This window comes from Callorhinchus milii, unplaced genomic scaffold, assembly GCF_018977255.1.
Source record: "Callorhinchus milii isolate IMCB2004 unplaced genomic scaffold, IMCB_Cmil_1.0 Scaffold22, whole genome shotgun sequence".
NCBI classification, from domain to species: Eukaryota; Metazoa; Chordata; class Chondrichthyes; order Chimaeriformes; family Callorhinchidae; genus Callorhinchus; species Callorhinchus milii.
The window spans coordinates 1370364-1384031 of record NW_024704763.1 but is presented as its reverse complement, the minus strand read 5'-3'; the positions used below and the strand labels follow the sequence as shown (position 1 = coordinate 1384031).

General features: G+C 38.1%; 1 protein-coding gene across 5 annotated transcripts in view; it reads right to left on the bottom strand.

Moving 5' to 3' along the window:
- The window catches only part of pias1b (protein inhibitor of activated STAT, 1b), a 56739-nt gene that overhangs the window by 34628 nt on the left and 8443 nt on the right, over positions 1–13668 (bottom strand). For 2 of the 5 annotated variants that reach the window (XM_042342943.1, XM_042342944.1), the window contains one exon: positions 4259–4360. The exons of 2 other annotated variants lie outside the window; for them this stretch is intronic. The gene's annotated coding sequence lies outside the window, so the exon portion shown is untranslated. Of the gene's footprint in view, positions 1–4258; positions 4361–4463; positions 4512–13668 lie in introns of those variants that run through there. One more of the 5 variants, XM_007910022.2, reaches the window with a different exon arrangement.

Genomic DNA, 13668 nt, shown 5'->3' with positions numbered 1-13668 from the left:
CAGCACTCTCAAATGCAGATTATTTAATACCCCTAACACTATATGTCCATTGTACTTTGAACTGGCTTCCTTCTCTCCTCCCCAGACATGTGTCTCTACATTTAAAGCTACCAGCAATACAATTAAGTCAAAGTAATACAACTATGTAAAAATGTTGGTTGGTTTATTCAAAAGCTGAAGAAATAAAACCTGCAAAATGTTCCCCAGCATTATTTGTATAGTCCCACTTGATAGGATAATGAAAACAGTCTTTCGTTTAAAATCAATTCAATGGTCAAATGCATAACCTACACCTTGACAGAACTGAAAAAACAGACGTGTTACTCAGTTTTTAAAAAAAATTTCAACTGCATTTGTAAGGTGCCATGCAAAAAAAATCTCCAATTCAATCTCCAAAGATAAATAATGAAGAATTTACTTTGGAAAGCCAACCACCATATTAATGATACTACATTAATCTCTTGGGACTCATTTATATTCACAGGGATAATCCCCAATGAGATAGCATAGTTGAGCAAACTGCAGTTATCGTGCATTTTGGTACGAATTCAAAAAAGCTATTGTGACAACAGATTGCATCATGGAGTCCTGCAGGTCACTGGTTAGAACACTCGCCATGCTGGGTTTGATTCCCGGCAGGGTGAAACCTTGGGCAAGTTTCCTTACTCCACACGTCTGTAATAATCCCTCAAGAAAAGCAAAAAAAAAATCAATTTGGTCACTCAATCTACGACTGTTTGATGGACACTGCTGTGCGCAACTGGCTGCCGCGTTTCGCCTACAAAAAAAGTCAATTCTGTACATTCTGTGAAGCGCTTTAAGACGTCGAGAAGACGTGAAAAGCGCTATAGCAAATGCAAGGATTATTATCATGTAAACTTTAGTGAACATTACGTAATTCTAATCAACCCCATTATAAAGTGCCCCCTTATTATTTTTGGTTCGCTTATAAGGCTGTGGACCCATGTTGGTTTCACCACGTGGACCAACCAGTTAGATAAATATTGTATCCAGTATGTAGTGATTGAAGAACACAAAAAAAAAAGATTGAACGATTGGCCTAAAAGTATACCCTGATGCATTTCTGGTCTCAGTGCATCTCATAGGAGGTGTAACATGTCTGGAAAATACTGTCCATCATCTATAATATGTAATTCAATACAGACTATTTGTCAACAATTAATCTAGACCAAAGGGGAAGGCAAGAAGACAGGAAACTCAAGATGTGCTCGAAATTTATTTTTGGGATGAATCAACAATATTGTTGAGTATAATGACCAGCGACTGAAATTTTCTGATAAGTAAGTGTAATAATCATTGCATTTGATATAACGCCCGATCACGTCTTCGAGACGTCTCAAAGCTCTTCACAGAATATACTGTAAAGTGAATTAACTATATAGTTTATGGGCGAAACATCTTCTAAATACTTGTTACAGGATTCAGGCAGATGCCAGAAATCTGTACCTCGAACTACAACATTGCCCAAGTAGCTGGATGGAATATATTGAAGGCAGATTAGACCGATCCAATGTTTGATGCAAGTAGAGCCCTGAGGATTGCAGCAATATTATTCCATAGTGCAATGCATAAGTGCATTTAACATGGTGAGGTCCCACCACAGAATATGCCATCAACAGTGTTTACTGTCTTTGCTGTTGTGCCCAGCTCTCCAGCATTGGAGCCACCTGCCATTTCCAGAGCAACCGACAGGAAGTAGATTTCAGCACCATGCAATCTCCCAACTGGAATGACAATAAGCAGCCAGATAGACATGTCAACCAAGCACCTCCAAAGAGTCGTGAAATACTCTCTCTAAACATCTTGCCAAACATTTGTGGTGCATCTCGACTGGTAGTGCAAGTTTCTAAACGTGCTAAAGGATAAGAAAACTGAAAGATACCTAAAAGGAAGTCATTCCCCAAATGACAGACAAAATAAAACTTAAAAGTGCTATATGGACTATTCTCTTAGATCTTCTTTCATCCTAATTTAATTGGGGGCTCAAATGTCTCAACCAGTATGGGAGAGGTTGATCCATAAATGACTTTGCTTACTCCAGTGAGCGCTGTATTGTTGGAGTTGTGGCTGAGACATTAAAACCAAAGTCCTATTTGCCTGTTCAGGTGGACATTAAAGGTTGTATGGCATTCTTCAGAAAGAAAAAGGACTTTCTCCCGGTCAACAATCCCTCAAATAAAATTGGTCATTCACTTCATGGCTGCTTGTTGGATATTGTTGTGCGCAATTGGCTGCCATGTTCACCCATGATATACACAGCCACTCTGCAGACTTTACTTTGAAGCATTTTAACACACCCTCCTGTCATGAAAGGCGTCAGATCAAACGTAAGAATTATTAACCACAAAAATCATTCAGCCTTATGAGTGGACATTGAATATTCTCCCATGAAGTTTATCACAAGTTTTTCTCAGAACTCAGAGTTGCAGCAAAAAGTGCAAGGAATGTCAGGCAATGACAAAACTAATAACTCTGGAAATTGTAAAATATACAATTGTGAATTCCAAGCACAATACACAATTACCCTGATCTCAATTACACATGTCAAACACTTTTTTCTCTTCCTCCCCCCACACAAACACATCTGATAGCACCAATTATATCCACAAATTGGGTCATCAATGTTATTGTCTACATACAAATACATCTGTTAACTTTGACCTATAAGGTAACCTTAATCCTTTAATTCCCTTTGTAACCTCCCACATCTCATTTACTTTTAATACAATAGATTTTTGCCTGGGGCCAATCTTTTTTTAAAAAAATCTTGTACACTTGTTTCTGGTTACCATATAATTACTGGGCTGCTGCTGGTCATCACAATTTATGACCAGCAAGAAGACTCATTAGACTTGTGAACCGATTATTTTTACACTAAATGAAACAAAAGTGCCAAAGTCAACAGTAATATTTCTCTTTTTAAAGAGCTTAATTGAAATAGTACTCATACAAGCAATAGTAGTCAGATCAAAGTATCTTTCTAAATTACTGAAAATGACAACCAGAGATGTATTTTGAATTATTTGTGTGTAATAAGCAGCACCCAATTTGACAATAAACACCTCCAGTTAACAGTATTGACAAAAAGTTATACACAATGTCATCAAACTCCACAAACGTCAGAGAAACTACTGTGCAATTTCAAGCCAAACTGAATCCCGACGCCCCTTTCATCCCCCCAAAAATGTTTGGGTGTTTAATATGATTTGCAAGAAGCACGACTTACAGGCAAATTTGCATAAGTCGTATAATAGTTATATATTATACAACGTTATATATTATACAACTTATGTTAGTTACAAGTAAGAGATGATTTGCAAAGGATTTAGGATGTATTTGGATCCATATGATACCAATAGGATTTAGCCGCTTATCCGATTTATAAAATAAGACTAGCACAAAGAAATCGAAGTGTTTTTTGGTTTAGAAACTGAATGGGACTCAGGTACATGTCCGACTTTGGCGATCATACAATTTATAAATATAACACTCATGCGAGTTTTCCTGCATCTTCAGTTTGATGTTACATCTTGGATGCTTCAGCAGTCTTCAGTCAAATTGTTAACCAAAAAGCACCAACAATACCCGATGACTACATCGGGTCACTTGCGTTACTTGACACAATTGCAATTGAAAAAGAATTTCAACTTTCATTCCAAACATCAATTTACATATTGCAAGCTCCAAGATACTCTTTAAATATCCAAGAAGTTGAAGAGCATATTAGTGCAAGCATTAAGCCATACAGACCAGCAGGTCCCCAGATCAATTCTCATTCTGTGCTCAATTTACAGATTTCAACCAGAGCAACAGATGGGCCTTGGTGCCTCTGGGCAGGGTCAAGGGGAGAAAGAGAAGGGAGAGAAGAGGAAATAGCCAGTGCTATCCCAATTGCTATCCAGTGTCCTGCTGGAGAGCGTAGATTTGAAAGTCAAACAAGGATAATCACACAGCATAATTGTTGTGATGCCCTCCACAATCTAATTGCCTTCTATATTTAAAGTCTAGAGTCCCCAAAATGTTTGGCTGCTGAAAGGATGCAAGCAAAGGTTTGAGCTCTCACTGGGTAGATAGCAGTTACCAGGAACTCCCTGCAAATAACCACAGAACCGTATGCCCAAGCAACAGTCGGCATCTTTTGGAGAAGAATCAGAAAAAAAAACTCCCAATCAATCTTACCACCTGCAGGTGGAGGAGGAAAAAAAAAGTACTTGGTGGAGGCCAGAGAGACACTTACCTCCACACAGAAGGATGAAATCTGACATCCCCCAGCCTTTTCTGTGCCCCTCCTAGCGACTGCTTCAAGAGCAGCATTGCAGGTGCCTGGTTGTCCTCAACTCTTAAAAACAGGGACCAAATAAATAGAATTTATAATAGCTTCCATTTTACGTTCCAACATCACCTTCTAACACTATGCATGATATCATTGTGGTGCAACTCACAAATGATTATATGGAGCAGGCCACTTTTCCATGACAAAAATAGATACTGTGAAATGTGGTCCAGATTAGTCGTTGGTTATGTAGGAGGTTTCAAACAGTCGTCATTTAACATCTTGCCTCCAGTCACATTAGGGGCCTTGAAAAACACAAGTGATAATTAAAATTAAGAGTAAAAAGCATTAGCCAGAGGGCCTTCTCAGAATAAATCAGAGTTGGAACATTCCACTAACCAAATAGGAGTAGTTTCTTTCACCAAGATGATGAAAGCTTTTGCTGTGTCCCTCTCTTTCTCCTCTCCCTTTTCCAATCTTTTGTTTCAGTATAACTTTTGGCCCGCTTTCTTTGTCCCACTTTCTCCTAGTCTATACCAAAAAGCTTGATTTTTTCTAAACTATTAGGATTAATCCAATCCAATCCTTTGATATTTGGTCTTAATTTAGGTTTTGTTTTACTTTAACATCAGAGATGAAATGTTTACTAATACATTTATGTTTCTGTCACTAAAAAATGATTTTTAACTCAATTTTACAATTTTTCTTACACAAGATAACCTACTTAAGCTCATCAAACAAATGCATCCACAACCTCTTTTTTTCCATCCTCACACAAACACACCCACTTGCAGTTTGGTTCCACACCCCTCCAATAACATATCCGAGTGGCCACCCTTCTTCGCTTGTGAACAAAGATAAGAATACACCAGCAGGTGACTCAGTTGTAGCAGGCATCAGCACCAGGAAGCTCACAGGGAGTTCCTAATAATTGTTATCTACCCACTGAAGGCTAGATGTAAAATAAACTAGTGACTATTCTCCATTGGGGGTGGGGGTAAGAAAGTTCCTCTTTGGGGCTGAACTGGCGTGACGTGCTTGGTTATGGCTCGTTGGAATTCCCAGACAGAAGTGGCAACCTGTACGGTTTTAGCTGGTAAACTCTAGTACTATCTCACTGCACACGGTGGGTTCTCCATGCATTAGAACCCAATTCTCCTCAGAATCATTTAAGCAAGGGGCTTCCCTCCAGGTAGAGAGTGCGCATGCCATTCCAGACATGCGCAGGTAGCATGCATATGTGGGACTCTTGTCTGGTTTTGGTACTCATAAGTATGGTAATGGGTTTCTACATATCAGACACCCAGCTGACCAAAATTTAAAAAATCTCAATTCTGTTTTAGGCTATTGTCCATACAAACAAGTTCCACCGAGGATCCCTGGATAGTGATCGGGCCCACAAATCCTGGCTAAATTTTTTATTTTCTAGTTCAACAACAGTCAATTACATTTGGATAGCACCTTTCATGTTGGAAGGACATCCCTAAATGCTATGCAGGCAATGATTTGCAGCCAAGCTGGGGGTTGGGTTCAAGAGGGGTGGAAAGCAAGGAGGGTGGGGTCTCATAATTCAGGGACACTAATGCCTATAAGTGGAGGGTCTCATAATTCAGGGACACTAAAGCCAATTGCAGTCAACCACTGCCTCGGCTGAGATCAAATAACCAGACTGTGAATCAAGCCTGCGATTTTCTGATTATTGTGGGATAGTATTCCACTGAATTGTAAGATTACACACTATTTTTTGTTTAAAAAAAATCTAAATTCTGTTGAGTCAAGTATAAATAAGTCATGATACTACTGCTGTAAAAGCATTTTTCAAGATTTGTTAAAATACAACCAAGTGAAATGCCAAAAATCTCTGCTAAACATGTCAAGAGCAATAGAAGTACTTCAAGTACTTACAATGAAGGAAATATCTGACAAAGCTACTGCAACCACAATATTCAGTAGCTAAACAAAAAGTTGTCAATGTTATTACAGCAATAGGACTAAATCTTGCCAGAAACTCCGACAGAGCAATAAGCATTTAGTCAATAGAAAGACATGTATAAATAATAGCATCAACGAAGCAGACATGCACTCCAGCAAGGTGGCTTACAACAGGTAGTCTTGGATCCATCAAGTGCTTTAAGACTTTCATACTATGTGAAAGAGGACTATACAAGTGAGCATTGTTATCAAACCCACTTCTTGACATTTTTCTGCAATCATAAAACGTTGCAATAATAGCAATGGTATTTTAACAGTTAACTAAACATAAATGGGTTTGGTTGTATTTTACTCATTTATGGATACACAAGCAGGAACAGAGAAAGCATTGCAGTAGTGGGCTCTAAAATATCTATCTGTAGTTATGATTACAAATTTGCACTGGACCTAAATGATTTTCTTCACTTGGCTCATTTTTAATTGCATCAATAAATTCATCTCAACAGAATTGAAAGGCATATCAAATGTACTTAATTGTCATCATTTGTTTTCAAAATCAACTTTTTGCTAAAGTAGGCTTTACAGAGAGCAAGTTGTGCCAATACTATTATTTATTCAGTCACATACTTTGCAGATTTGTGCATTCAGCAAAAAACACTTAGTTAAAACTTGCAGTTATACCACTGTCTGTGCTATTATGTACTTACTGAGATTCTCCAGCAAATAACTGAACATTGCACTTATACAGCTTCAAGTAAATTCTACCAAAAGTTAGAAGTGCTTGAGTTTATTGTACCTCACTGAGTTAATTGGATTGTTGCAGGAAAGACACTGTTGAGCACTCAGACCAGTTAATTATTAGTTATTTTTAATCCAACCAAACGTGGTTGCCACGCTTGCCAGTGTTCAGGCACTACTCTCCTGTAGCAAAACCCCTTTGACACAAGCTAAACCTGCACTCCATTTACATTTTAAAATCAATCCTTACAATATTGTTACTGGTTCCATGTGTTTTGGAATTAATTTATATTGAAGGATGGATTCCAGAGTGCCCAGATTATGGATGCTCTTGTTGGTTTTGTTTCAGATCACAGTTGACAACTTTTCTGGCGACAGCAACATAGCAAATGTTCCACTGACCTGAGCAGATAAGCGAGATGTATTTAGTAGTAAACTTTAGTAGTGCCACTGATTCTGAAGGTACCTGACAAATCAGTCTCTTTAAATGGGTCTCATAACCTCAAGTCACAGCATCACATCCCAAAATGCTTTAGAAAGATTTAGTGTAAGCCTTGCTGGGAGATAATGCATTTGGTACAGCGTCTTATCACATCACCAAAATATCTCACAAATGCTTCACAGGATTTACTGTAAAATGTAGTGACTATTTGCAGACAAACGTGGCAGCCAATGTGTGTATAGCACACTACCACAAACTGCCAGGAAGTGAATGACCAATGTTACCTGGGGCATTGTTGGACAGGACACGAAAATAAACTCCCTTCACCTTTAGAATAATATCAATAATATCAATCCACCAGAAAATATATTAGGGATCTTGGTTTAATGTTATAATTATAGCCACATTGGGATTTGAACTCATAGTTTGGGCTGACTATGATCGATCCCCATAACCTTCTGACCCAGAGCCGAATGCTACCATCTGAACCAAACTGGCACCTCATTTACTTTACATTATTGCCAGATAGATTGAACCTGCCATCGACAGAAGCTCTGTAAAATAACTAAAGCACAAGTATGCTACGTCTAAGGAGATTCCCAGTGCTACTCAACTATTTCGTGGTAATCCTCAAATACTTGCTAAATACACAAACAAAAATAGGATGCTCAGGAAAATAAAATAAAATGTATTTTTGAATTACAGTTTATCATAAATCAAGGATAGAACAAAATTTGCAGCTACAAGACTTGTCTTGGGAAGGCAGTTTTTTTTTAATACATAATAAACATCTTAAAAAGGAAACTAAAACCAAAGTTTAATGTCTTCAAGAATGTGGCTGACATTAACTGAGATATTCAAAGTCTACATGAGCCCATGTTGCTTACAATTTCCTTTGAAGGGGCAGATTACATTCGCTTGTCTGTGCCCAGTGTTGTAGACTAATGGCATTGGATTTAGTCAAACTAGTAAAAAGGACAGAAACCAATTTATTTTCCTGGACCACATCCAAATGACTTGTTAAATCACAACAAACAAGCAGGGATAAAGCTGTCCAAGTCTATGTAAACTGATTCAAGCAAAGTAGAAAACAGAAGAAGAAAATCAGACTGCTTGAATGAATGCTTGTTGTGCAATTTCAATAAAGAGCAGGATAATGGTATAAATACTTAAGGACATACTCTGCTTACAAATAATACTGGTGGAAAGATCAATTTGCTTTGGGCAAATAATGAACCACATTCAGTATTGATATGTACTGTTCAGCTAGATATTTGTACTGCCCTTTAAGATTTTACTTCTCTTCTCCAAGAATTGAATACCTTTTCCTTTCCTTCAGAAAACAATTTAATGAACTTTACATTAAATTTTACCTTTTGCCCTGCTCTGGGAGCTAATTGATCTCCTAGTGGTTTCTTGCCAAATTTCATAGGTACAGGAATAACTCATCCACTACAAGTAAATGTCAGATCCAGTTAGATGAGTATTTTCATTGGGTCCATTGGAAGGCAGACCAGGGTTTTTCAGTTAGAAAGTGAGCTTATTTAGATTATATCTGTGGGTCTCAGGAACCAGGGAACATTGCCTGAATCCCAGATCATTCCAAACAAATGAACATCAAGGGTTTAATCTGCACTTGTTGTATATATTGTATCTGCTTTTTAAAAAAAAATAGGTTTAGGTCCCCCAGTCACAATATGGAAGAAGGATGCCAGCAAAATCCCTCAAGGTCATTGGATACATAAAACACTGGTACCTCACCTACATAACCTACTTATTTTATTACCTGAGAGCATTTCGCTCCCTCTCTGTGCATACATCATGCTTTAGCATGACAGCACAAAACACTACCCTTTTTAAAAAAAAACTCAAGTCTCCCAATGGCCTAGTGGGCAAAGCATTGTTGCAGTGCAGACCAGAGGATGAAGGCTCCATTCCCGATCTCTTCTGTGCTGCGTTAGTTGATTGCATTCAGAGCAGCAACTGAGCACTATACAATTAATGCCTTAGCACCCAAGAGGGGAAAAATATCCTGGATTACCACTGCCGATCAGTATCCAGAGAACTCTGCTGGAAACTACACATCTAGGAGCCAGAATATACAGGGTAGGTTTCAACTGTGTTGCCCTCCATACTGACTTGTCTTTAAGGCTTGTGTATGAACAGCCACTTGGACAAAGAAACACATCTGCACCAAGTTAGAAGGAGATAAAAATGAGCTGATTAGATATATGAAAAATTGTTAAATATTTTATTAGATTTCATTATTTAATAGATCTGATCACATCACACGGAAGCTATTGAAATGATAACATTCTCCAAACACAGAGATAAGGTCCAGCTACAGGCTTCAATAACTTCCAAAGTGGCAAGTCACCTTAAAGAAATTCCTTTGTCACTATGTAATAATCATGTGAAATCTATCTTCCCAAGTTAGCTTTCCTGGAATCATAGAATTTTACAGCACAGGAGGCCGCCATTCCGCCCATCGTGCCTGTGCCAGCACAATGGGCTGAATTATTTAAGTATCCAAAGTGTAGGCTATTAAATGCACAAAATGCAGCTCTACCGTCATGACACTTTGAAGAGGATAATGTTGACTCCACAGCCACAAGAATGCACTCCAACTAGCAGCTTGGCTGAAAACCAGGAAATTGCACCAACTATAGTAATTTAAAATTTTTGTAAAGACAGATTTAAAACCAGGTCTGAATGCAGTGCTGCTAAAGAGCCACCAGGACCCCGTGTTTCTCACAATCGATAAGCCGTTCAGCTAAGTACAACTTGCATATTGATTCCAATAAATTTAAAGTCAAACATATTATTGTTTAGAGCAGTATATTTTACTCCAGAGTAAGCATTTACTAGAAATATAAAAAGGAATGCTACACTCACTGAGTAGTTGACTTTAAGTATAACTTTTGTTTCTAAGTTGAGCTCAATAAATGCATTCAATGCAGATTAATTATAAATTCAAGTTGTGAAATGCCTTAGCTCACCGTTTCAGCATTTGAAGCGTAAGAGACAGGTACTGTATCGCTACACGACTTGCAAGCCAAGGCTATTGCTAACCTAGAGGAATTCTTCCACGAGCCATGATAGCTGCTTTATTACCAATTGTAAATTTACTCACTTCCTGTAGGAACATTTTTATAAATTACCGGATTCAATTTTTACCTGCCCACACCTCAACCGCAATCAATCAGGAGGTCAGTTACTGGAAGCAAGCTCTGATCGAGAGGAAGTCACGCGCAAAGTACTATTTTGGGTATTTTCAAAATGCTATTTTTAAACCACATGCTACCATTCTCTATCTCAGTCAACGTGATCACTTAATTTATTGAATAAATCTGAGCCACTTTTGGCAAGTCATACGTTCAGTGCACAGACATTATGACAGGTCCCATATTCTAAAAACCCAAGCATTTCAATAAACCAGATTGTTACCCAACTGTTACTTAGACAATCATATGATACTGTACATACAGTGTCTGACATTACTCCTTACTCTGATCAAATGTTTCCATAGTTTTGTGATAAGTGAAAGGGGTATATTTCAATACACTGTGCATTGCATTGTGCAGAACCTGACCTATAACTACACAGATAGTACACTAAATAGTTACCTTAATATGCAATGCTTCCAAGCAAATAGTTTACCAAGTGCAAAAGCATACTGAAAGCCAGAATCTAACAGAAAATATCAAAAATGGTACCAGATAACATCTGAATGCACCACACACAGAGCTAGATTGTTAACCAAATTTAAAATTCTATTAATGGACAGGAATATTGCAGAATCCATAGATGAGAACAACAAATTGCACTTATATAGCAACTTTCACATCGGGAGAATGTCCCAAGGCGCTGAGCAACAGGAGGTCATTCAGCAATACTTTCCATACCAGCATTTTGCTCTTCAAATAGGAGGCAATCCTAATCCCGATCTCCTAATGTCCCTGTACCCTCTGATACCTCCCTCTACATCTACTTGGCCAATTTATTTTAAAATGCCCCAATCAACTTTACTCTTACAGCCACCCCAGCAAGTCATTCCTTTCCCTGACAACCATCTCAATCTTCAAGTCATGCCCTCTTGGCTTTCAATCCCCTACCAGTAGAAAAGAGTTTTTCATGATGAATTCTCCAAAACCTTTTCATTATCTTAACACTTCAATTATACCACCCTTTGATCTTTTCCACTCCAACAGCCCTAACCTTTCCTCATATCTATACCCTTTTACCTCCAGCATCATTTTCATGAACCTAAGCTCACCCTCTCCATAGCTCTAATATTTAGTCAATAACGTGGCCCTCAAAACTGCACACAATATTCCAACTGTAGCCTAACCAATGTCTCACAGATTCATTGACACTTCCTTACTTTTATATTCATGCTCTGCATATAAATCCCAATTTCCCTCTTTACAGCCTTCTCCACCTGCAATCCCACAATTAAATTATACGATTTCTTCTCAGAGATCCTTTGTTCCTCTATTTAATTGAGAATTCCATCATCCAGGGTATAATTCAACTCCCTATTCTTTCTCCCAAAATGCACCATGTTGTATTTTCTATATTGAATGCAATCTTCCACAAATCTGACCACTGCACTAACCTGTCAATATTTGCCCATAACTTCCTGAGCTCTTTGGGAAACTAATTAGAACAGTGTATGGTGCTTTCTACATATTCCCAGACAAGGACATGTTACCATTCATTACAATATGCATTTATATTACACCTCATGTAAAATAACATCTTAAAGTTCTGTATAAAGTAATCTGCAAAAAGTAATCTGCAACTGCTGTGGCCCCTGAAATGAGAAGAGTAGCCAGTTAATTTGAATTTGAGGTAAATTTGGATGAGAAGGAAATATAATCGTTATATTCAATCTATCTAGATTATTACCACAAAGTGAATAAACAAATCATCTACGGGCTAAATTCAAAGAGTGTCAAAGTAGGGCAAAATGTTCAAATTAAACAAGATCTTATAGGAAAGTACAGCTAGATGTTATAATAACATTAAAATGAGACCCAGGCGAACCAAGTTATCTATATAAATTGGATACAATAAAAGCTTTTTTTTTGCAAAATCCAAACATACCTAAGTTAGTCAATTCAGTCAAATTCTCTTAAGAAAATAAGCTCCATTCAAGCCAATTTCCTGAGCCAGGATTCCACTTTAGACTTGTATGTCAAACAGGCCTCAGAGTCTGTATTTAGAGAACTTCACAAGAAACTATATGGCTGACTCAAACTTGTATTTAAAAATGGCAATTCTAGAAAAGCACAGGGCTCAGTGAGCTAATCCAGGGAGTAGATGAACCATACAAACTGTGAAGGTCCTAAACTTGTTCCCTGGCATGTGCTGCTACCTAATCTCAGCCACATTGGCAGTAGGGAGCACCATAATTGACCTCAGTGCCCCAGAGTAAGAGAGGGCAATATCAAATTAAGTTGTAGGGACATCAAATGAGGAGAGGATCAGGCTTAGCTCAATGCCACCCTTTCTGAATAGCCTGCAATTATGAACATATTGAGAGGCACTGGGTCGAGATACCAGACGGTGACCAGTGCTTATGTAACCCGGTAGAAAGAAAATGAAAGGAAACTGAAAAAAAAAGATTCAAATGTCTTCAGGATAAATGGAAGAAAATTGCCAAAGAAAAAAAAAAACAATTGAATTATTTAGGAACTATCTCATAGCCTGGACACAAGTTATTTTAATGTTGTCCCACAGCAAACCTCGCAATCGCAGCTCTCTTGGCTAACGTGAACAAATTCTGTCAATAGATTGCCAAATGCAACTCGTACCTGTTGCTAGGTAGTACGTTAGCGTACCTCCAGCACAGGAAACCACTCAGCTCAGCAAACACCTGACAGCACAACGGAGAGTGGAGGACCTATCCTTCCACTTGCAGTATAGTCCATTGGAAAATTATAGAAATCCTTACTAGATTAATCATTACCATTTTATATGAAAAAATATTGCGGTCAGTATATCCAGCTTCACAGCCCAGTGATCGTTTTGGGGGGAAAAACCTTCAACTTTCAGATTGAATTGACTTTCAGAACTGCCTCCTCCCAGTTTCCCTCTTCTCCTAAGAATAATTAAGTTGCTCAGCTCGGAAAGGTATTTATAAAAATCTTATTGATCGAATAGAAATCCTGTAAGCACCCTGAGCAAAACAAGTCGGAGGCAATGCAACAACAATGAGTCATACATTTCACACATCACGGATGTGAAAGTGCAATTT